Source organism: Hyaena hyaena, unplaced genomic scaffold, assembly GCF_003009895.1.
Source record: "Hyaena hyaena isolate Hyena2069 unplaced genomic scaffold, ASM300989v1 scaffold_824, whole genome shotgun sequence".
Lineage (NCBI taxonomy): Eukaryota > Metazoa > Chordata > Mammalia > Carnivora > Hyaenidae > Hyaena > Hyaena hyaena.
The window spans coordinates 332,018-353,857 of record NW_024081461.1 but is presented as its reverse complement, the minus strand read 5'-3'; the positions used below and the strand labels follow the sequence as shown (position 1 = coordinate 353,857).

Sequence of the window (21,840 nt, the reverse complement as noted above, 5' to 3'; positions counted from 1 at the left end):
CTCTGAGTACTTCCACAGTCTCTACACTTTGATGTCCCCCATGTATTGATGTCGCACAAAAATCAGGGCGACCCCAAGTGATTTGTGTTCCTCCATTTTACCTGTAGAACGAAATGGAAAGTTTCTGGGTTTTGAACTGAAAAACCATCTCTTCTCTCATTATTTACACAGGGTATCTGTCGGTCAGAACTGAACCATTTGGCTGGCCCCTTTTAGGGGCCCTCTGATGCGTTTTATTGATAAATTGTAACTTTGAGAACAACCACTGTTATTTTCACACTCTTCACGGTGAGTATTGAGCTATGCAGGGAAGCCTCCGGTGGCCTCATCAGTCACACTGCATCCTTGATGGTCTTCAGAGGGAGATGTCCAAAGAGCAGATGGGTATCTGTCACATGGTATTTCGCCGCATGCACCCAGAACTTACACCTTTCATAGCCGGCAACACTAAGTGACATGCTGAGCCTACACTAATGAATTTCTATTCCAAACGGCACAGCCACCTTGTTTCCTTTGTATTAAACTCTGAGCAGGTGGTGTTTTCTAATCACTTACGTTCCGTTCATCTGCTGTCAGGAGCAAAAGGGATCCAAGATCTGAGACAGGCAGTGTGGCTGGTATGGCAGAATGATGATGAATAGAACAGGGTCGCTGCTGCTCTGATCAGGGAAGCATTTAATTTGGAAACCATGGCAACAGAAGTGTGGGAGGTGGGGCTGGCCCTTGTCCCTCTGTCATGAAGAAATAATTCAACATCATCTAGCAATCTTTCGGCTTAGTTCTCATCGCCATTGAGAAATGATGAATTAGGGCACAGAATCAGTAGTAGAAGTGGCAAGAGATTGCCTCCCGTTAACAGAGCAAAGTCTTTCTGCAGCCTTCAAAAACTGTATTTCTGAAACTGGGCTAAATGTGTGTCTTCTAGGCTTTCAAAGCATCACATTTTAATCATTATTGGAACCCTTTTCTCCTCTATAGTATTGTCTTTTAACTCTCTCCTAGACTACTCTCTTTAATCTCTCTCCCAGACTGCTTCTTTGCAGGCCATCCCACCTTGTTTCTCAGTTATCTTATCCCATACTTGCTAGCCATAGGTAGTCACCAGTATGTGTTTTTAAATGGCATCTATTCAAACTCAAACACTTCCTTCTGTGTTTCACTGAGAAGTTTCAAAGCCACCAAATCCAAGTGCGGTAACATGCTTAGTTCTATCAGTAATGTTTTTTTTTTTTTTCAAATAGTTTATTGTCAAATTAGTTTCTACATAACACTCAGTGCTCATCCCCAAAGTGCCCTCCTTCATGCCCATCCCACCCTCCCCCCCACATCCATCAGTCCTCAGTTTTTGTCAGCATTCAAGAGTCTCTCATGGTTTGCCTCTCTCCCTTTCCCCCACCATTTCCGCCCTTCTTCTCCCCCTTGTTCCTCCGTCAAGTTCCTCCTAATCCTCCTATACGTGCAAACATATGATATTTGTCCTTCTCTGCCTGACTTATTTCGCTCAGCATAACACCCTCAAGGTCCATCCATGTTGCTACACATGGCCAGATTTCATTGTTTCTCATTGCCATGTAGTATTCCATGGTATAGATAAACCACATCTTCTTGATCCATTCATCTGTTGATGGACACTTAGGCTCTTTCCATGTTTTAGCTATTGTGGAGAGTGCTGCTATGAACATTGGGGTACATGTGCTCCTATGCCTCAGCATTTCTGTATCCCTTGGGTAAATTCCTAGCAGTGCTATTGCTGGGTCATAAGGGAGTTCTATTGTTAGTTTCCTGAGGAACCTCCACACTGTTTTCCAGAGGGGCTGTACCAGTTTACATTCCCACCAACAGTGTAGGAGGGTGCCCGTTTCTCCACATCCTCGCCAGCATCTAGAGTTCTCTGATTTGCTCATTTTAGCCACTCTGACTGGCGTGAGGTGGTATCTCAGTGTGGTTTTGATTTGTATTTCCCTGATGAGGAGGGATGCTGAGCATCGTTTCATGTGTCTGTTGGCCATCTGGATGTCCTCTTTGGAGAAGTGTCTGTTCATGTCTTCTGCCCATTTCTTCACTGGGTTGTTTGTTTTTCGGGCGTGTAGTTTGGTGAGTTCCTTATAGATTCTGGATATTAACCCTTTATCTGATATGTCATTTGCAACTATCTTTTCCCATTCCGTTGGTTGCCTATTAATTTTCTGGGTTGTTTCCTTGGCTGTGCAGAAGCTTTTAATCTTGATGAGGTCCCAACAGTTTATTTTTGCTCTTGATTCCCTTGCTTTTGGGGATGTGTCAAGTAAGAAGTTGCTGCGGTGGAGGTCAAGGAGGTTGTTTCCTGCTTTCTCCTCTAGGGTGTTGATAGTTTCCTGTCTCACGTTCAGGTCCTTTATCCATTTTGAGTTGATTTTTGTGCATGGTGTGAGAAAATGATCTAGTTTCATTCTTCTGCATGTTGCTGTCCAGTTCTCCCAACACCATCTGTTAAAAAGGCTGTCTTTTTTCCATTGGATATTCTTTCCTGCTTTGTCAAAGATCAGTTGGCTGTATACTTTTGGGTCCACTTCTGAGTTCTCAATTCTGTTCCATTGGTCTATGTGTCTGTTTTTGTGCCAATACCATACTGTCTTGAGGATGACAGCTTTGTAGTAGAGGCTGAAGTCTGGGATGGTGATACCTCCCGTTTTGGTTTTATTTTTCAGTATTACTTTGGCTATTCGGGGTCTTTTGTGGTTCCATACAAATTTTTGGATAGTTTGTTCTAGTTTTGAGAAGTATGCTGGTGCAATTTTGATTGGAATTGCATTGAATGTGTAGAGTGCTTTAGGTAGTAATGACATCTTAACTATATTTATTCTTCCTATCCATGAGCATGGAATGTTTTTCCATTTCTTTGTGTCTTCTTCAATTTCCTTCATAAGTTTTCTATAGTTTTCATCATACAGATCTCTTGTATCCTTGGTTAGGTTTATTCCGAGGTATTTTATGGTTTTTTGTGCAATTGTGAATGGGATCAGTTTCTTGATTTCTCTTTCTGTTGCTTCATTATTGGTGTATAAAAATGCAACCGATTTCTGTACGTTGATTTTGTACCCTGCAACTTGGCTGAATTCTTGGATCAGTTCTAGTAGGCTTCTGGTGGAGTCTGTCGGGTTTTCTATGTAGAGTATCATGTCATCTGCGAAGAGTGAAAGTTTGACTTCCTCTTTGCCAATTCTGATGCCTTTGATTTCCTTTTGTTGTCTGATGGCTGATGCTAGGACTTCCAGCACTATGTTAAACAACAGTGGTGAGAGTGGACATCCCTGTCGTGTTCCTGATCTCAGGGGGAAAGCTCTCAGTTTTTCCCCGTTGAGGATGATGTTAGCTGAAGGCTTCTCATAGATGGCTTTGATGATGTTTAAGTAGGTTCCTTCTATCCCAACTTTCTCGAGAGTCTTTATTAAGAAGGGATGCTGTATTTTGTCAAATGCTTTTTCTGCATCTATTGACAGGATCATATGGTTTTTATCTTTTCTTTTATTGATATGATGGATCACATTGATTGATTTGCGAATGTTGAACCAGCCCTGTAACCCAGGAATGAATCCCACTTGATCTTGGTGGATGATTCTTTTGATATGCTGCTGGATTCGATTTGCAAGGATCTTGTTGAGAATTTTTGCATCCGTATTCATCAAGGATATTGGCCTATAGTTCTCTTTTTTTGCTGGATCTCTGTCTGGCTTGGGAATCAGAGTGATGCTGGCTTCATAAAATGAGTCCGGGAGTTTTCCTTCGACTTCTATTTTTTGGAATAGCTTGAGAAGAATTGGGATTAATTCTGTTTTAAATGTCTGGTAGAATTCCCCAGGGAAACCATCAGGTCCAGGGCTCTTATTTGTTGGGAGATTTTTGATCACTGATTCGATTTCTTCACTCGTTATGGGTCTGTTCAGGTTTTCTATTTCTTCCCGTGTGAATTTTGGTAGTGAGTGTGTGTTTAGGAATTTGTCCATTTCTTCTAAGTTGTCCAATTTGTTGGCATATAATTTTTCATAGTATTCCCTGATAATTGCTTGTATTTCTGAGGGGTTGGTTGTAATAAGTCCATTTTCATTCATAATTTTGTCTATTTGGGTGCTCTCTCTTTTCTTTTTGATAAGCCTGGCTAGAGGTTTGTCAATTTTGTTTACTTTTTCAAAAAACCAACTCTTGGTTTCATTGATCTGTTCAATTGTTTCTTTGGTCTCTATGTTGTTTATTTCTGCTCTAATTTTTACTATTTCTCTTCTTCTACTGGGTTTAGGGCGTTCTTGTTGCTCTGCCTCTAGCTCCTTTAGGTGAGCTGTTAGATTTTGGACTTGTGCTTTTTCTAATCTCTTGAAATAGGCCTGGAGAGCAATGTACTTTCCTCTTAGGACTGCCTTGGCCGCATCCCATAGATTTTGAATTGTTGTGTTTTCATTTTCATTTGTTTCCATATATTTTTTAATTTCCTCTCTAATTGCCTGATTGGCCCATTCATTCTTTAGAAGGGTGTTCTTTAACCTCCATGTTTTTGGCGGTTTTCCAGACTTCTTCCTGTAATTGATTTCAAGTTTCAAAGCATTGTGATCTGACAGTGTGCATGGTATGACCTCTATTCTTTTATATTTATTGAGGGCTGCTTTATGTCCCAGTATGTGATCTATCTTGGAGAATGTGCCATGCGCACTTGAGAAGAAAGTAAATTCCCTGGCCTCAGGATGTAAAGTTCTAAATATATCCGTCAGATCCATCTGGTCCAATGTGTCTTTCAAGTCCATTATTTCTTTAGTGATTTTCTGTCTGGTTGACCTATCCATTGCTGTAAGCGGAGTATTAAAGTCCCCTGCTATTAGCACATTCTTATCTATAAGCTTGTTTCTGTTTGTGATTAATTGTTTTAGATATTTAGGTGCTCCCATATTTGGTGCGTAGACATTTATGATTGTTAGTTCTTCCTGATGGATGGACCCTGTAATTATTATGTAGTGCCCTTCTTCATCTCTTGTGATTGTCTTTAATTTAAAGTCCAGTTTGTCTCTATCAGTAATGTTTAATGTCTGACTTTATGATGAGCAGGTCAGTAAATCGTAACATGTTCTGTAACTGCTCTAATTTTATGTACATTAAATTAATAAAGTCGAGCTGACCACCTTTTGTCATAACAACTTCCCCTGTTTTCTGGGGATGGACTGGTAAATACAAATAATCTAGCCTCTTTAGCCTCCAGTGCTCTTATAAATGCCCAAAGGACGAGCCTCACAATTTTAGGGCTACACTGGAGATTGGGTGCTCCTCTGTTTTCAACTGGGATGAGACATCACATCAGGGGAATCAGGTTGGACCTGGAAAGCCATTCAGGATGCACCAAGAGGGTGATTTTTATCATAGTGCTTTCCTGTAATAACATTAATATTTACCAGCACCCCATGGAATGTACCAGTCACAATAAAAACAGTTCACCAGGACCATGTTTTATTCATGGTAATTTCTGACTTGGTGTCCACTTATTTTTAAGGTGGAAATTAATGGATGGGAACAAAAAGTAGACTTGGTGGAGGGACAAACCAAGTCTTTCTCTTGCCTAGGAGATAAGACAGTAGCACAAACCAGCCTATAGTTGAGACAGATGTACTCCCTGAGGCTTTTCACCTGACCTGCAAGACCAAACTTATAATAATAATCTTGTGAACTTCAAGTTCAGTGACTTATGTGCATGGTTACTAGAAGAAGACATTTAGGGATGTTATAGGAGAACCCGGCAGTTTCTAAAATCTTTCGTGATCTCTAAAAAGTGGATATAATTCTGTACATGCAATGCTTAGTTTAGAGGAAGACTCTGTTAGTCATCCCTGTGCACTCTCCGTGTTTTTAACGTCAGGAAAAGGCTCTTCAGTTGAATGGGAGGTTATGAAAGAATTTCTCTCAATGACATGAAAATTTATTTTGAGAACATAAATAGAAGAAAAGAGGATTAATACATATTAATATGTGTATCCCATTCTGCATAAATAGATGCAGTTCAGAGAGTGAGAGGGCCTGAATAATTTCCTGGATTCAGGAGATTCTTCTTGAGAACCGAGTTCCGTTTAAGGGTGTCCCAAGGGCAGAGGCTGGGGGAAGTGGGAAATCAAGAAGAAAGGCGTTCTGAAAAGCAGGGCTTCCTGATGAACGGAGGGCAGTGAGACACCTGCCGGCTAAAGCCCAAGGGCCACTCACAGGAATCAGGTGAAATGAGATGCATGAACTGTCACCGCTGACAGGGCTTCACAGAGCCAGGTGCCACTCCTAGGAAAGTGATGTTCTTGTGCAGGTGGGTGAAATACAAAAGGACCTTCTTCAAGATGACAATGACCGCTAACCTTTACTGAATGTGTATGCACCAAGAAATATGTCTTAACTCCCTTCCGATGCAGCAGGTGCTATTATTAATTCCATTCTATGGGAAGAAAAATGTATCAACACAGAGCAATTTCATAACTTGCTTCAAAGACAGAGCTAATAAGTGACGGTGGGGATTCTGACCCCAAACCGCTGCGCCAATGCCCCATGGTGCTCACAAAACAGTTGGAGATCCTTGTTCCAGTAGTTGGCATAATATTGAGAGGAAGGGGTCAGATCTCATTATGATGAAATCAACTTAAAGCTCAAGGCAACCCACCGCCCATCTTCTGAAGGAAGCAGCCTTTTGTGGGGAGAGGAACATCTTCTCCTTTACCCAGAATATGCTACCAGCTTGTCCCCTAAGTGGCTGCTGCTATTTGTCATGGTGGAAAAATACGCATTTATACCCAAGAGCTGCTAGATTGGAAATAAAGTGTGGTTCAACTCAATGCAAAAAATTTTTAAAAAATAAATAAAATAAATAAAATGCAGGGCGCAAGTCTAGCTAGAAATTCTTCTCGACATAATGGCACGGATCCCATCTCCAGATGTAGATATATGGAACCAGAAACTGGAAGCGGCAGTGAAATATCACCAATAAAGCATACTCTAGGGGGAAATGTGGACGTGGCCATAAAGAGAATGAGAAGTCAAGTGGAATAAAGTTCTGAAAGGAGAAACTTTATGCCTTAAAGTGCGAACTAAAAAGTAATCAGGGGTTTGCCAGTCATTTCTCCTTTCAGGAGAGAAAATGAGATTATTTAATTCCCTTCTCTGCCATCCCAAACATTTTATTTCAGAAAATAAAGATAAGCACATAATTTGCCTGGTACTTTCAGCCACGAATTTCTCCCTTTGAATACCAACAACAGTAAAACTTTAAAGTGCCATGTTCTCATTTTTATGTTTAGAATTCTGCTTTCCACTTTGATCTTAACAACTTTCAAAATGAACTATGCCACTTGCTCTGGTTCCTTTTTATGATGTAGTTCCTTGGTAAAGGCTCTATCTTCCTCTGCTTGCCAAAACTTGGAACTTGGGAGCAATCAAGATATCCTTCAGTGGGTGGATGGGCGAATAAGCCGGTGCATCCAGACAATGGTGTTCTAATCAGCCCCAAAAGGAAATGAGCTATAAACCGATGAAAAGATATGGAGGAAACAAATTAATCTTGCTAAGGAAAGATGCTCATTTGAAAGACTACAGTCAGTGAGAATCTTACCATATGATGTTCTGGAAAAAGGCAAAACTGCAGAGATGGTAAAAAGATCAGGGGCCTCCAGGGATTGAGGAGGAGGGAGGAATGAACAGTCAGAGCACAGAGGACCCATAGAGCGTCGAAGCCCCCCTGCATGACAGCTGATGAATACATCTCAGTATACAGGATCCTGTATAACGTGTAATATATAATGTTCTCTATGCCCAAGCCCCTAGCATGCACAGCATCAAATGAACTTGGGTACGCATGATGGACTTTGGCTGATTAGGACATGTCCACGTAGGTCCATCAGCTGGAACAAAGTGACCTCTCGTGGGGGGGCTGATAACAGGGAGCAGGAAGCATCCAGGAAACGTCTGTACCTTGTCTTCAGATTTGATGTGAACCTTAAGCTGCTCTAAAAAATGAAATATGAATGTATCAAGAAGATGTGGTTTATCTATACCATGGACTACTACATGGCAATGAGAAACAATGAAATCTGGCCATGTGTAGCAACATGGATGGAACTTGAGGGTGTAATGCTGAGCGAAATAAGTCAGGCAGAGAAGGACAAATATCATATGTTTGCACGTATAGGAGGATTAGGAGGAACTTAGCGGAGGACCGTGGGGGAGAAGATGGGGGGAAGTAGCGGGGGAGAGGGAGGGAAGCAAACCATGAGAGACTCTTGAATGCTGAGAACAAACTGAGGACTGAGGGGTATGGAGGGGGGGGAGGGGGGAGATGGGCAAGGAGGAGGGCACTTGTGGGGATGAGCACTGGGTGTTATATGGAAACCAACTTGACAATAAACTATTTTTAAAAATAATTTAAAAATTTTTTAAATTAAAAAATCCAAAATTTCTGGATATTGTTAAGAGAGGAAACCAAACTAGAGCATTTGACAATGTGCAAAATGTTCCCATGGAGATAAACCCTAAACCTGAAAGATGCTACTTTTAAAAGTATTAAGTAATGAAGACCCAGAAGTGCTAGTCTCAGAAATAGCAAACGCAAAATTTGAAATGAACCCACTAATAGAAGCAAGGGGCCATATATGTAGAAAGTTTGACATTAAGCAAATGGTAAAGTGCTAAAAATTATGTGGTAAATTTGACATTTGTTCAAGAGGTAAGCTAATTTTAGATTCATACGCTCTCCCTCCAGAAAGTAAATTTAAAAGTCATCCTAGTCAAGCACTCTTCCCTGCTTCTATTCCTACCATTACATCCGTAACACAGAGCTGTCGAATTTGGTTCAAATGCCTCAGAAGCCTGGAAATTCATTCTTCCTGATGCAAATCTGTCTTTGGGTATCTCTGATTTATGGCACGGTTTTACTATTATTGAGAGAAGATATCTTGATTCCCTTCTTTAGTAAAGTCAAGTTCCTGCAAATTATTCAGTTCTATAATGCCCCGCACGTTGGGTTTTACTATCATCATAACAAGGAAATCCAGGAAGGCTATTTGATCCTGAGCCCACTTTAACAACAAATCTTAAACGTAAACTTTGGACATTATTTCCAAATCATGTCACTGTAAACATTTTGTGTTTACAGAGCCCAGTATGGGACTTGATCTCATGAGCTGTGAGATCATGACGTGAGCTGAAATCAAGAGTTGGATGCTTAAGCCACCCAGGTGCCCCTCAACTACTAAATTTAAAAAAATAATAATAATGTTTATTCAGAGAGAGACAGAAAGAGACAGAGCACAAGTAGGGGAGGGTCAGAGAGAGAGGGAGACACAGAATCCGAAGCAGGCTCCAGGCTCTAAGCTGTCAGCACAGAGCCCAATGTGGGGCTCACACTCACAAACCATGATACCATGACCTGAGCCAAAGTCATCTGCTTAACCGACTGAACCACCCAGGGGCCCCTCCATTGCTAAATTTTTATATATGCTGGAACACTAACAGTTGAAAGTAGTTCCTGACTTCTAGACTTTGGAGAGCACTTCTTGTGTAAACATCTGAATGACCATTCTCCAACATGCTCTGACGAGTGTGATACAGCTTCTACACTTTACATAGATATAATTTAAATACATGAAAAACTACGCTGTTTTTGGAATTTTATGCCTAAAAATAATATTCATCTAATCACTCAACACATTTTTTTTGCTTTCCTGTCATGAATCCAGAAGAAGAGGACGTAGTTGTGAACAACACAAATTCCTGTTCTTCCAGAATTTCCTTCTAGTTTTGAGCAACATAATATAAGCACATAAAATAAGTAAAATAACTAAAAAACATAATTTTGAATATTGATAAAATATATAGTGAAAACAAAAATTTACAATGGAATCATGACACATGGGGTTGCTATATTCAGAAGATTGTTCTGAAGAGGGGACTCTTAAATGGGTCCGTAAAAGAGAAGAATTCAGCGTTGTAGTGCCTCAAGTGAGAGACTCCCCACAAAGCATGTCAGCAAGGGCAAAGGCCCTGAGGCAGGCATCAGTTTGGTCCATTCCAGGAAGAACCAGAAAGAAGCTAGTATGTCTGTTGAATGTCAGCCAAGGAAAAAATATTGGGATATTAAGATGGAGAGATGAGTAGTGGGCCATTCTAATGTCCCTGGGAAAACACTGTATTCCCTCTGGATACCCACTCAAATCCCCAGTGTATTTCTGAGTTGTTAGTGTAATTCATATGCCCCAGGGATAAACTAGGCTTCTTGTGCCCTTGACAGGAATGTTTCCGTATAAAAGAGAATAAATAGGTTATGTGGGCCTGGGAGTAGGAAGGAAGACTATGAGGTAGTCACCAGAGAAGTTTGAGCCAAACTTGGTGGTGTGACCTGGATTGGGGGTGGGCCCCTTGCTACTGAGAAGTAAACCAGAGGTGCCAGCAGTAGGTCAAGCAGGATGGAAGCCACGATGGGGTGTTCAGTTTGTGGCATGTGGCATCTCTGTGGGCTGGAAACAAACCATACCACATGACGTGAGCAAAACCATGCAGCGCTGGTGAGCTGCCTTCCCAAGTCAGAGACTCCCTCAAAAGAGAAGGTGAGCAGAACAGACTGTCCTATTAAAATGTGGGCTAACGCTTCACATGTGGTATCACACTGAGACTGCAGGCCTGCTTACGGCGTTGTCATGGGCTTAGGAAGGAATCCCTAGGCAGTTATTGAATATGAAAAGCCAAGTATAAGTTACGTAGTAAACAGGCTCTAGTTCCTAAAGGAAATGTAATGTTCAAACAAGACAGGGGCACTGTGCGTAATTCAGAGGGCATCGAGATGCTGTAAGAAAGCCAGAGACACAGGATTAGTCCCCCCGTGGACCTGGTGGCAGAGTGGGCTCTGTAACTACTGGGACATGGTCTCAAGGGTCCTCTGATGTCATTGTGTCATGTTGGTGAAGGAGTCTCTTCTGTTACCGCATCTCAGCTGTTACAGATTACAGACACTGGGCCATTCTATTTTCATGCCTGCTTTTTTTTTATTTTTTAAGTAATTAATTTATTTTGGGAGCGACAGAGAGAGCAGGGGAGGAACACAGAGAGAGGAAGAGAGAATCCCAAGCAGGATCGGTACCGTCAGTGCAGAGCCGGACATAGGGCTCAAACTCAGGAACCGTGAGATCATGACCTGAGCTGCAGCCAAGAGTTGGACACTTAACTGACCGAGCCACCCAGGTGCCCCTCATGCCTACTTTTTAAATCAGAGATAACCAGATGCAAACTACTTCAGTGATAGGATTTCCAGTTCTGGAAAAATGATTCTCCGAATTTATCCAAACTCCTGGAGGTCCTCACCCTTCCTGATATTTAAAAGGTAAAGAGATGAGTCAGTTTTGAATGTGGATCTAGGTTAGACTCCAACACATGCCAGATCATGATCTCCAAGCTTCTGAAGCCTTTCTTAATACGCTGTTACTTATTTCAAGAGAACTTTCTCTAGCGCTCATTTGATGAGTCAGTGCCAAATACCCGAGTCAGAATCTAAATCAAATCTTTGGGAGGGGAAGGTATTCTGTTAGCAATAATCGCGCCTCGGATAAACCTCATTGGCTACGATACTGCCAGTGTGCAAAGCTTGGGAGGGGAAGGTATTCTGGCTAGTTTTCAGTCCATCTGAATCTTTCATCCAGTTAATACTCAAATTATCAGTTAGCCACTCTTGACAGAACAGGTTAATTTGACTGTAACTTCTGCTTTGGACTTTTATCCAAGGACATTTATCCAAGGACTTCAGTTCAGTCAGTTTTTTCCCTAATAATTCAACATCTCCACTGTAGTCTTGGCAAAAAGAACAGTGTCAAGGAAATCATCAGATGCCATACTGTTCCCAGCCCCACCTTAAAGCACGCTAAAATGTGAAATAATTCTTCAATTTAAATCCGTGTTACATTTCATTTGTATGCATTGATTAACCTGGTACTGAGCACAGAAGGGAAAAAAAAGGCAAATATTCAGGAAAAAAAATATGTATATATTGCTGAATGAATAAGTAAATAAATGAATGATTACAAAAATAAGTGCTAATGCATCCACATATAACTACCTACCTTATAGGAATATAAATTTAAACGAAAACATTTAATGATATCTTTGGTTACTAAACTTCTGTAAATCCCAGCTTCCTCATCTTTAAGTGAAGATAAAATAATACATGTTCTAAGGGTGTCTGGGTGGCTCAGTCAGTTAACTATCTGACTTCCACTCAGGTTGTAACCTTGAGGTTGGTGAGTTCAGAGCCTGGAGCCCACTTCAGATTCTATCTCCCTCTCTCTCTGTCCCTCTCTACTAATGTTCTGTATCTGTCTTTCTAAAATAAATAAATATTTTTAAAAAACTTTAAAAAATTAAAAGAAAATAATACATACTTCATCATGCTCTTGCAAAGACAAGCACAGCAAATGTTTTTTATATCATTTATCTATATATTCATTTTCATTATAAAGCTTCTAAGCATGCTATGCACCAGACTAGTTGTTTTTAAGCACTTTATCCCACTTAACCTTCAAAATGTCTAGGCTTGACAATCCGTATAAATGGGGAAACTGAGGCTTGTCCACAGCCTCACAGCGGCAAGTAGAATAGCTGTATTCAAACTCAGCACTTCTAACTCTGGGCCAAGGATTGCCTCCCTTACACCATATCGCAAGCCTTGCTTGGCTGACAAGTGGTCAAGGGGGGATTTGAAGCTTGGACTCCTTGATTCCAAAGTCAAATAGTGACAAGTGTTCAAAATCATTTATTCTGGGGCACCTAGGTGGCTCAGTCAGTTGAGTGTACGATTCTCGATTTCTGCTCAGGTCGTGATGTCACAGTTTGAGTTCGAGCCCCGCATGGGGCTCTGTGCTGAAAGAGAGGAGACTTCTTGGGATTCTCTCTCCCTCTCTCTGTCGCTTCCCTCACTCTCTCTCTTCCTCCCTCTCAAAATAAAATCAGCATTAAAAAAATCATTTATACAATAAATAGCACGTGCAGTCTCACACATCAGTCAACAAGTCACTGTCACAATATAGCTACATAAATTTATGATAAAGAAATACCATTCAACAAGTGAAATATACAAATTGTCTTCATTCCTGCTGAACTTCTGTGAAATCTTTAATAACTTAGTAAAGCACTGACAAGATCCTGCAGCTTCATAATGAAAGATTTGGCGCTTCTATGTACAATTATCCCCATAGTTTGTCCCCACGCTAGTGTATCCTGTTCTATAACATTTTTCTTCTGAGATAGCATCCAGTCAATGATAGATAGAAATTACGTTCTCACTCGGTTGCTCATAGGCGACATGAGCACTGTCTGTTTGCACAGTGGGCTGAGAGTGCAGAATCGAAACAAATGACCCCATCTCACCTCACACTTACAGCATCACTAACCAAGCATGTGACGGGTGGGCTCTGCCTGTGGCTTCTGTTAGGAAACCAAATCTCGGTGCACAACATCTCAGAATAGAACACACATAAAGGGCAGTCACATGCAAATAGCTGGAGATAAATAAGCTCCTTCGGAACCCGTGAAATGTGGCAGATTATTGCAGATAATTATCAGAATATAAAAATCATTTTGAGCTCTTAACTGTGAGTGCTGACTATATAGAGCTGATACAGGTGGTAAGGTTTAAAGTAAACCAAAAAAAGAGTTAACCTGTAGTATGACTGTTTTAAGTACATTAACCACAAGTAACTTCTCTGTACGACTGTTCAACCTCACAAATTAAATATATTTTAAGATAAGAGATTTGTACAACTCTTCAGTGGGTTTAATGAGCACATGAGCCCTGAGGACCTGAGATAACAACTACAGACATAGAAATGTTAATTGAAACTTAAATGAACTGTCTTTTGCCAAGGGCACAGCATTTCTGAAATGCTCACACTGGCTGACTGCCTTTGCAGCAACTGATACTGATACTGCCTCCTGCCATTTATTAGACCTGTCGTGCAGTGTTCTCTCTATTAAGCTTCATCCTCCAGAAGACCAAGAAGGTGGCAATCAATAAGGGTGGTGAGTCAGTTAATGCTGATATCTTGAAAATCGATATTACAAGTATGAAGCCACTCTGTTACTCTTTCAAACCTTGGCAGGACAAAACGCCAGCTCTCAGGACAAAGGTCATAGGCATTTCTGCAAAGTAGGTCTCAAGTTCAATATCATGTGACTCACCCATTAGCATAAGTACGCGGGTGTTCCACTCCAAACAAGGAAACCAAGTCCATGCATTATATTCTGAAGGTCATCTTTCTGGGCAATCTAAAATAACTTCATTCCAAATAGTATCTTCTTTCCACCTCAGGCATCAATTTTGCCATTTATCAAATTGTACTATAGAACCCAGGTTAGTTTTGATACCACCCCACTCAGATTTATTTTGACGATACATCTGCTTTAGTGCGTATTGAAAGGGAAAATTGTTAACGCATTGGAGAGCAAATTGAAATTATTTTTGGAACACATATGACCCATTTTCTCTCCATTAATGTGTTGGATTCCTGGGACTTTTGTGTCAAATTACACAGATGGTGGCTTAAAACAACCGAAGTGTAATCTTTCAGGTTTGAGAGCCACAGTTTGAAATCTGTGTGTGAACAAGGCAGGTCCTCCTGGAGCTCTGAGAAACACCTGCTCCACGCCCGTCTCCTGGCCTCTGGTGCCCACACTTGTAGCCCTGTGATGCCAGTCCCTGCCCACCCTCATGGGACCTTTCCTGTGTCCTCTCTTCTGTCTGTGGCTCTCCTTCTCCTATAAGGACACTTGTTGGATTCAGGACCCAGCTAATTAATCCAGGATGATCTCATCTTGAGAGCCTTCAATCAATCACACCCCAGAAAACTTATTTTCCAAATAAGCTCACATTTACAGGTACTGGGGGTTAGGATGTGGACATATCTTTTTGAGGGATACCATTAAATGCACTACAATTGACAGGGTAACACCAATATAACCAAAGGGTAGGCTTCGGGTCATTTCCTTTCAACATCCTTTCCAAAAAGATTAGGGGAAAAAAAACCTTGCATTGAAGGTTAAGGGCTAAACAGTCATTTTCATCAATGCACTACAACTACTTATGATTTTTACATCAGGATAAAAGCAATTTTGAGTTTGGTCAAATTCGTTTAGACATATTCTTCAAGAAAAGTTGTGTTATGTTTCATTTTGTTTTATTTTTTTGCCTACCTGAGTCTTTAAATTTGCTAGTATAATAATAATAATTATTATTATTATTTTATATTCAAGTTAGTTAACAGTGTAGTATTGGTTCCAGGAGTAGATTCCAGTGATTCATCACTTATATATGACACCCAGTGCTCATCCCAACAAGTGCCCTCCTCATTGCCCATCACCCATATAGCCCACCCCCCTGCAACCCTCAGTTTGTTCTCTGTATTTAAGAGTTTCTTATGGTTTGCCTTCCTCTCTGTTTTCATCTTACTTTTCCTTCCCCTCCCCTATGATCATCTGTTTTCTTTCTTAAATTTAACATATGAGTGAAACCATGTCTGGCTTTCTCTGACTGACCTATTTTGCTTAGCATAATACACTCTAGTTCCAAATTGTTGCAAATGGCAAGATTTCATTCTTTTTCAGGGCACCTGGGTGGCTCAGTTGGTTAAGCATCCGACTTCAGCTCAGGTCATGATCTCACAGTTTGTGGGTTCGAGCCCCGCATTGGGCTCTGTGCTGACAGCCGGCTCAGAGCCTGGAGCCTGTTTCAGATTCTGGATCTTCCTCTCTCTCTGACCGTCCCCTGCTCATACTCTCTCTCTCTCTCTCTCTCTCAGAAATAAATAAAACATAAAAAAATTAAAAAAAGATTTCATTTTTTTAAATTGCTGAGTAGTGTATAAATATATATGTATATATATACACATACCACATTTTATTTATCCATTTATCAGTTAATGGACATTTGGGCTCTTTCCATAATTTGGCTATTGTCGATAGTACTTCAATAAACATTGGGGTGCATGTGCCCCTTCAAATCAACATTTTGTATCCTTTGGATAAACACCTAGTACTGCAATTGCTGGATCATAGAGTAGTTCTATTTTTAATATTTTTAGGAACCTCCATACTATTTTCCAGAGTGGCTGCACCAAGTTTGCATTCCCACCAGCAGTGCAAGAGGGTTCTCCTTTCTCTTCATCTTTGCCAATATCTGTTGTTTCCTGAGATGTTCATTTTAGCCGTTCTGAGAGGTATGAGGTCATATCTCATTGTGGTTTTGATTTGTATTTCCCTGATGATCAGTGATGTTGAGCATCTTTTCATGTGTCTCTTTGCACCTGATTGTCTTCTTTGGGAAAGTTTCTATTCATGTCTTCTGTTCATTTCTTCACTGGTTTTTGTGTGTTGAGTTTGGTTAAGTTCTTTATAGATTTTGCATACTAACCCTTTATCCGATATTTCATTTGCAAATATCTTCTCCCATTCCATCAGTTGCCTTTTAGTTTTGTTGATTATTTCCATTGCTGTGCAGAAGATTTTTATCTTAGTGAGGTTCCAGTAGTTCACTTTTGCTTCTATTTCCCTGGCCCTGGAGACACGTCAAGTAAGAAGTTGCTATGGCCTATGTCAAAGAAGTTGTTGTCTGTTTTCTCCTGTAGAGTTTTGATGGTTTCCTGTCTTACATGTAGGTCTCTCACCCATTTTGAATTTATTTTTATGTATGGTGTAAAAAAGTGGTCCAGTTTCATTCTTCTGCATGTTTCTACCCAGTTTTCCCAGCACCATTTGCCAAAGAGACTATCTTTTTTTCCATTGGATATTCTTTCTTGCTTCGTCGAGAATTAGTTGGCCATATGTTTGTGGGTCCATTTCTGAGTTCTCTATTCCATTGATCTATGTGTCTGCTTTTGTGCCAGTATCATATTGTCTTGATGATTTCAGCTTTGTAGTAGAGGCTAAAGTCCAGGATTGTGATGCCTCCTGCTTTAGTTTTCTTTTTCAATATTCCTTTGGCTATTCGGGGTCTTTCGTGGTTCCATACAAATTTTAGGATTGTTTGTTCCAGCTCTGTGAAGAATGCTGGTATTATTTTGTTTGGGATTGCATTGAATGTATAGATTGCTTTGGGTAGTATTGACATTTTAACAATATTTGTTCTTCCAATCCATGAGCATGAAATGTTTTTGTTTCCATTTCTTTGTGTCTTCTTCAATTTCTTTCATAAGCTTCCTATAGTTTTCAACATACACATCTTTTAGATCTTTGGTTAGGTTTATTCCTAGGTATTGTACAGTTTTTGGTGCAATTATAAAGGAGAGTGATTCCTTGATATCTCTTTCTGTTTCTTTATTATTGGTGTATAGAAATGCAACCAATTTCTGTACATAGATTTTATATCTTGCGACTTTGCTGAATTCATGTGTCAGTTCTAGCAGTTTTTTGGTGGAATATTTTGGGTTTTCCATGTAGAGTATCATGTCATCTACAAAGAGTGAAGGTTTTGACTAATATAATTATTTTTTAAGTGAGCAAAAGCATCTCTCAAAAGGCCTTTAGTCAACCAGAATTTTTTAAGGGAAGAGAGATATGAACAGCAGATAATAATATGGCCATTGGCATGGGAAAGGGGTAACTCAATATTGGCAACAATAAAACAAAACATAAAAAGTCATAGAAGAAGCAAGATTGGAAAGATATCTTACTAAGAGAGGCAAGCAGGAAATATAAAAGGAAATGAAAATAATTAATGGTTTCTAGTAATCAGAAAATTTATGACAGAAAGAGAACAACAAAGATACAAAAAATCTGTCTTGTATTAAAATCTGCTTGCATTAATTATCACTTCTATGTCATGTAAAATCCTCATGGCCTCAGGGCACCTGGGTGGCTCAGTCCCTTGAGCATCTGACTCTTCATTTTGGCTCAGGTTTATCTTGGGGTGGAGCCCTGCATCAGGCTCTTCACTGAGCTTGGAACCTGCTTGAGATTTTTCTTTCTCACTCTGCCCCTCTCTTGCTTGTGCTCTATTTCCTATCTCTCTAAAAAAAAAAAAAAAAAAAAGGAAGAGGAGGAGGAGAAGGGATAAGGAAGAAAGGAGAAGGAGAAGAAGAAGAATACTCATGGCATCACCTTATGCCCCCACTGCTCTGGCAACCAGCTTACATAAGCTTAGACCAGTTTGGAGCAAGAATGATCCAGTCCTGGCCAGAGGCTCCTTCCGAGTCCCAAATGGTATTTGCCTCTAGGAATGTGCTCTGCAGTCACTGTGAAGAAGCTGGAATCCCTGGACAATTAATGCCCCGAGGGACAGCCTGGACCAACGGAGAACAGGAATCAGTTGATAAACCTATGCCTCTTCCTTCCCTTGAGCAGACAATTCTGACCGACTTCTGAGATAAGCCATTTAGGGAGGTCCTTCAAATCAAGCAACAGATCAACTCTGGCCATGACCACCGGAAGAACTCATTCCCGTTTTGACTGCTTCACTCTGCTGGTCTCACTTGTGCTTGCTGGTGTCAAATTCCCAAACAGATTTCTCAAAAATAAACTTCTGTCTTAGGTTTTGAGAACCCAGGCTAAAACAAACACTGTTTTTCTCTCTGATTTATGAAATGAATTATCATTATTTTAAAATCACCTGCTTCTGTATTAAATAAATCTAATTAAACAATAGTTTGGTCAGAAACTCATGCAGATATAATGATGAAGTTTTACTGTAGTTTAATTTGAAGTAATAATGAGTGAGAGATAAGAAACTGTCATGTGTTCTTCAGACAGAGGTTTTTCTAGGAAAGTCAAGTTAATAAAAGTTAAATGCTGTTAATTAAATGCTTACTTCTTTATTGAGTTTTGTATTGTTTGAGTGTTTACATTTGTCTTTAAATTTATGTATTTGCTCTTAATGGCAGGGAAAGGAAGCAGATTTACACAGCAACTGTTGTATGTTATAGTATGGGACAGCCTATTTATATCATTGTGAATAGGAAGTATTTTGTAGCAGGTATTGTGCTTGATATTGAGAATTCAGTGGTGAGTATGGCCCTGAACGGTTCCCTCAAAACAGCCCTGGTTTTGTGGAGTGGCAATCTGGTAAGTAAATAAGAGAAATGAATGAGTTTGAGAAGAGAAATTCAAGGAGATTGGGTGCCCCAAGGATTATTTCATGGGAGCCTTAGTCTCTAAACTGAGAAGTAAAAGTTTCGATGCAATTAATATTTCTGCAAAATCATTCACCTGATAAGCAAAATAAGTGTCTCCTTATTAACTTTTAATAAACTCACAGATAAGGCAATTAACCTGTGCACTTAAATGTATTGAATTAAAATTCTCAGGGGTCCTGAGAAAGATCACGTCAGATTTCACATGTAAATCAGAGCCCAGTAGGAGAGATAAGACTTGGCCCATTGAATTCTTGGTGAGCTGATGTTTCTCTAATCCTTTATTTCTTTTTCCTGGCTTAATTATCTTCTTGGTAACATCTAACATTTTATTTCAAGAAGGATTATGCTTTTAAAAAACTGTCATCCCAGGACATGATCTGAAGTTTTAAAAAATCACATTAATTTCCCTACATCACATTGCTTTTCTCCATTTTTCTATTTCCTGACTTTTAACAACATCCTTTTTACGAGGTAGTAATTTTACTGTGGAAAATTTAATCCACACCATATTTGAATATAATCTTTCCCTCATGAGCTTGATAATAGGATTTGTTATTTGTGTTTAAAATAATTGCTGGAATGCCTGGGTGGCTCAGTGGGGTAAGCGTCCAACTCCATCTCAGCTCAGGTCTTGATCTCAGGGTAGAAGTTTCTGGCCTCATGATGGGTGTGAGCCTACTCAAAAAAAAGAAAAAAAAAACTAAAATAATTGCTTAATACAGTCTTTCTCTTTTGTTGTTGTTTTTTTAAAGCTTATTTATTTATTTTGAGAGAGAGAGAGCAGGGGAGGGGTAGAGAGAGAGGGAAAGAGAGAATCCCAAGCAGACACTGCACTGTCAGTGCAGAGCCCAACACGGGACTCAAGCTCAGGAACCATGAAATCATGACATGAGCCGAAATCAAGATTCACTTACTTAACTGAGCCACTGAGGCGCCCCGAGGTTGTCCATAAATATTTCTCTTATAATATCATAATTCTTAAGGGACTAATGCATTTTATTTAATAGTCCTGTGCATGCCCATGGGATCAGGGCAGAGGACTGAAGACTCTTAGCCTTCCTCTTAGCTATAATAGAAGAGGAAGAGCCAATTTGGCAACATCCTGGCACCCATCAGACTTGCCCACTGGTACACAGCTGTTGGGTCTCTGTGACAGAGAACTCTGCTTCCTCTGGTGCCTACAAAAGCTCACGTGGTCCTTGGTTCATGTCAGCAGCCAGGCATCTAGCATTGTCTCTGTCCTTACCTCCCTCCCCCACCTCCTCCTTTCCCCCTCCCCCATCATCCAAGTGTTTTGCCTAAAAGCAGGACAGTCAGGGCAGTCCTGGCGGCACCTTATACTCCTGTGAAGGTCAGAACAATTCCGAGTGTGGCCTCAGGCCTAAGCCATGTTCCACCAGTCATGTTTTTTTCCACACAGAATCTGCACTGAGATTTACTGAGCGGCCTTACACCTTACACAGCTGCGGGGCTGTGAATACATATGTTTCTGTGACAGAACTCAGAAGGGAAGGTTGTGTAGGACAGAGACCCTCAATGCCTAATGCAAAGTGATAAAAGAAATGTATTCATTGGGGTCCCTGGATGGGTCAGTCAGTTAAGTGCCTGACTTCAGCTCAGGTCATGATCATTCGGTTCGTGGGTTTGAGCCCCGTGTCAGGCTCTGTGCTGACAGCTCAGAGCCTGTAGCCTGCTTCTGATTCTGTATCTCCCTCTCTCACTGACCCTCCCCTGCTCACGCTGTGTCTCTGTCTCAGAAATAAATGAAAAAAAAAAAATTAAAAAAAAAAAAAGAAATGTATTCATTAAACCAGGAAAGGGGGAACTATACAAACAATAAAAACCATGTGTTTTTTTGTGCCTACCCCTTGCTGTGCATAGCACAGTTGATAATCCAGAAGCTAGGATTTTTAACCTGTGGAACAACACAGGCACATGTGGGGAATGAAGAGCTGGAGTTATGGGAGTTTCTCTCCCAAGTGGAATTTCTGCTAAGCCTTGAACAAAATGGCCTCAGTTTGGGTTGGGGAGACTGGCTTGACTTTCATTTAAATGCAAATCTAGTCTCCTTCAAAAGAAAAGTTTGGCTGGTATTGAAATATTAAGTATATAAGATCTGATCACAAAAAGACATACATGAAATATTATTAACTTTTTTTAATTGGTTGATACCTAATTGGCTCCTTAGGGAAAATGCTGCAAGAAATCTATTCCTCTAAACTTGCATGCAGCCACAGTCTTCAATTAAACACCATTGATTAATCCTGAACTAGTTAAAAATTAGTTTATTCTAGAAATGTAATATAAAGAGTGGTCTTTGAGAATGTTCATTCTGCTGTAATATTTCTAAGAAGTTTAAGGAGGGAAATATCTTGTCATCTAGAGTTTCATCTAGTGAATGGGGCACCTGGGTAGCTCAGTGTGTTAAGCAACCAACTTCAACTCAGGTTATGATCTCACAGTTCATGGGTTTGAGCGCCTCATAGGGATCTGTGCTGACAGCTCAGAGCCTAGAGCCTGCTTCAGATCCTGTGTCTCCATCTCTCTCTTCCCCTTCTGAGCTCACATTGTCTCTCTCTCCTTCAAAAAAATAAATAAACATTTAAAAAATCTCAAGTTTTTTTAGTGAAAGGCAGATATAAAATTGCAACCGAATTTTCTGGATTATTGCATAATATCTGTCCCTAACACATCA

The 21,840-nt window shown here is 40.3% G+C and overlaps 1 pseudogene; it reads right to left on the bottom strand.

The window, feature by feature from the left end:
- Positions 1 to 11,490: 11,490 nt before the first annotated feature.
- LOC120222010 lies at positions 11,491 to 11,618 on the bottom strand (annotated as a pseudogene).
- Positions 11,619 to 21,840: the final 10,222 nt, after the last annotated feature.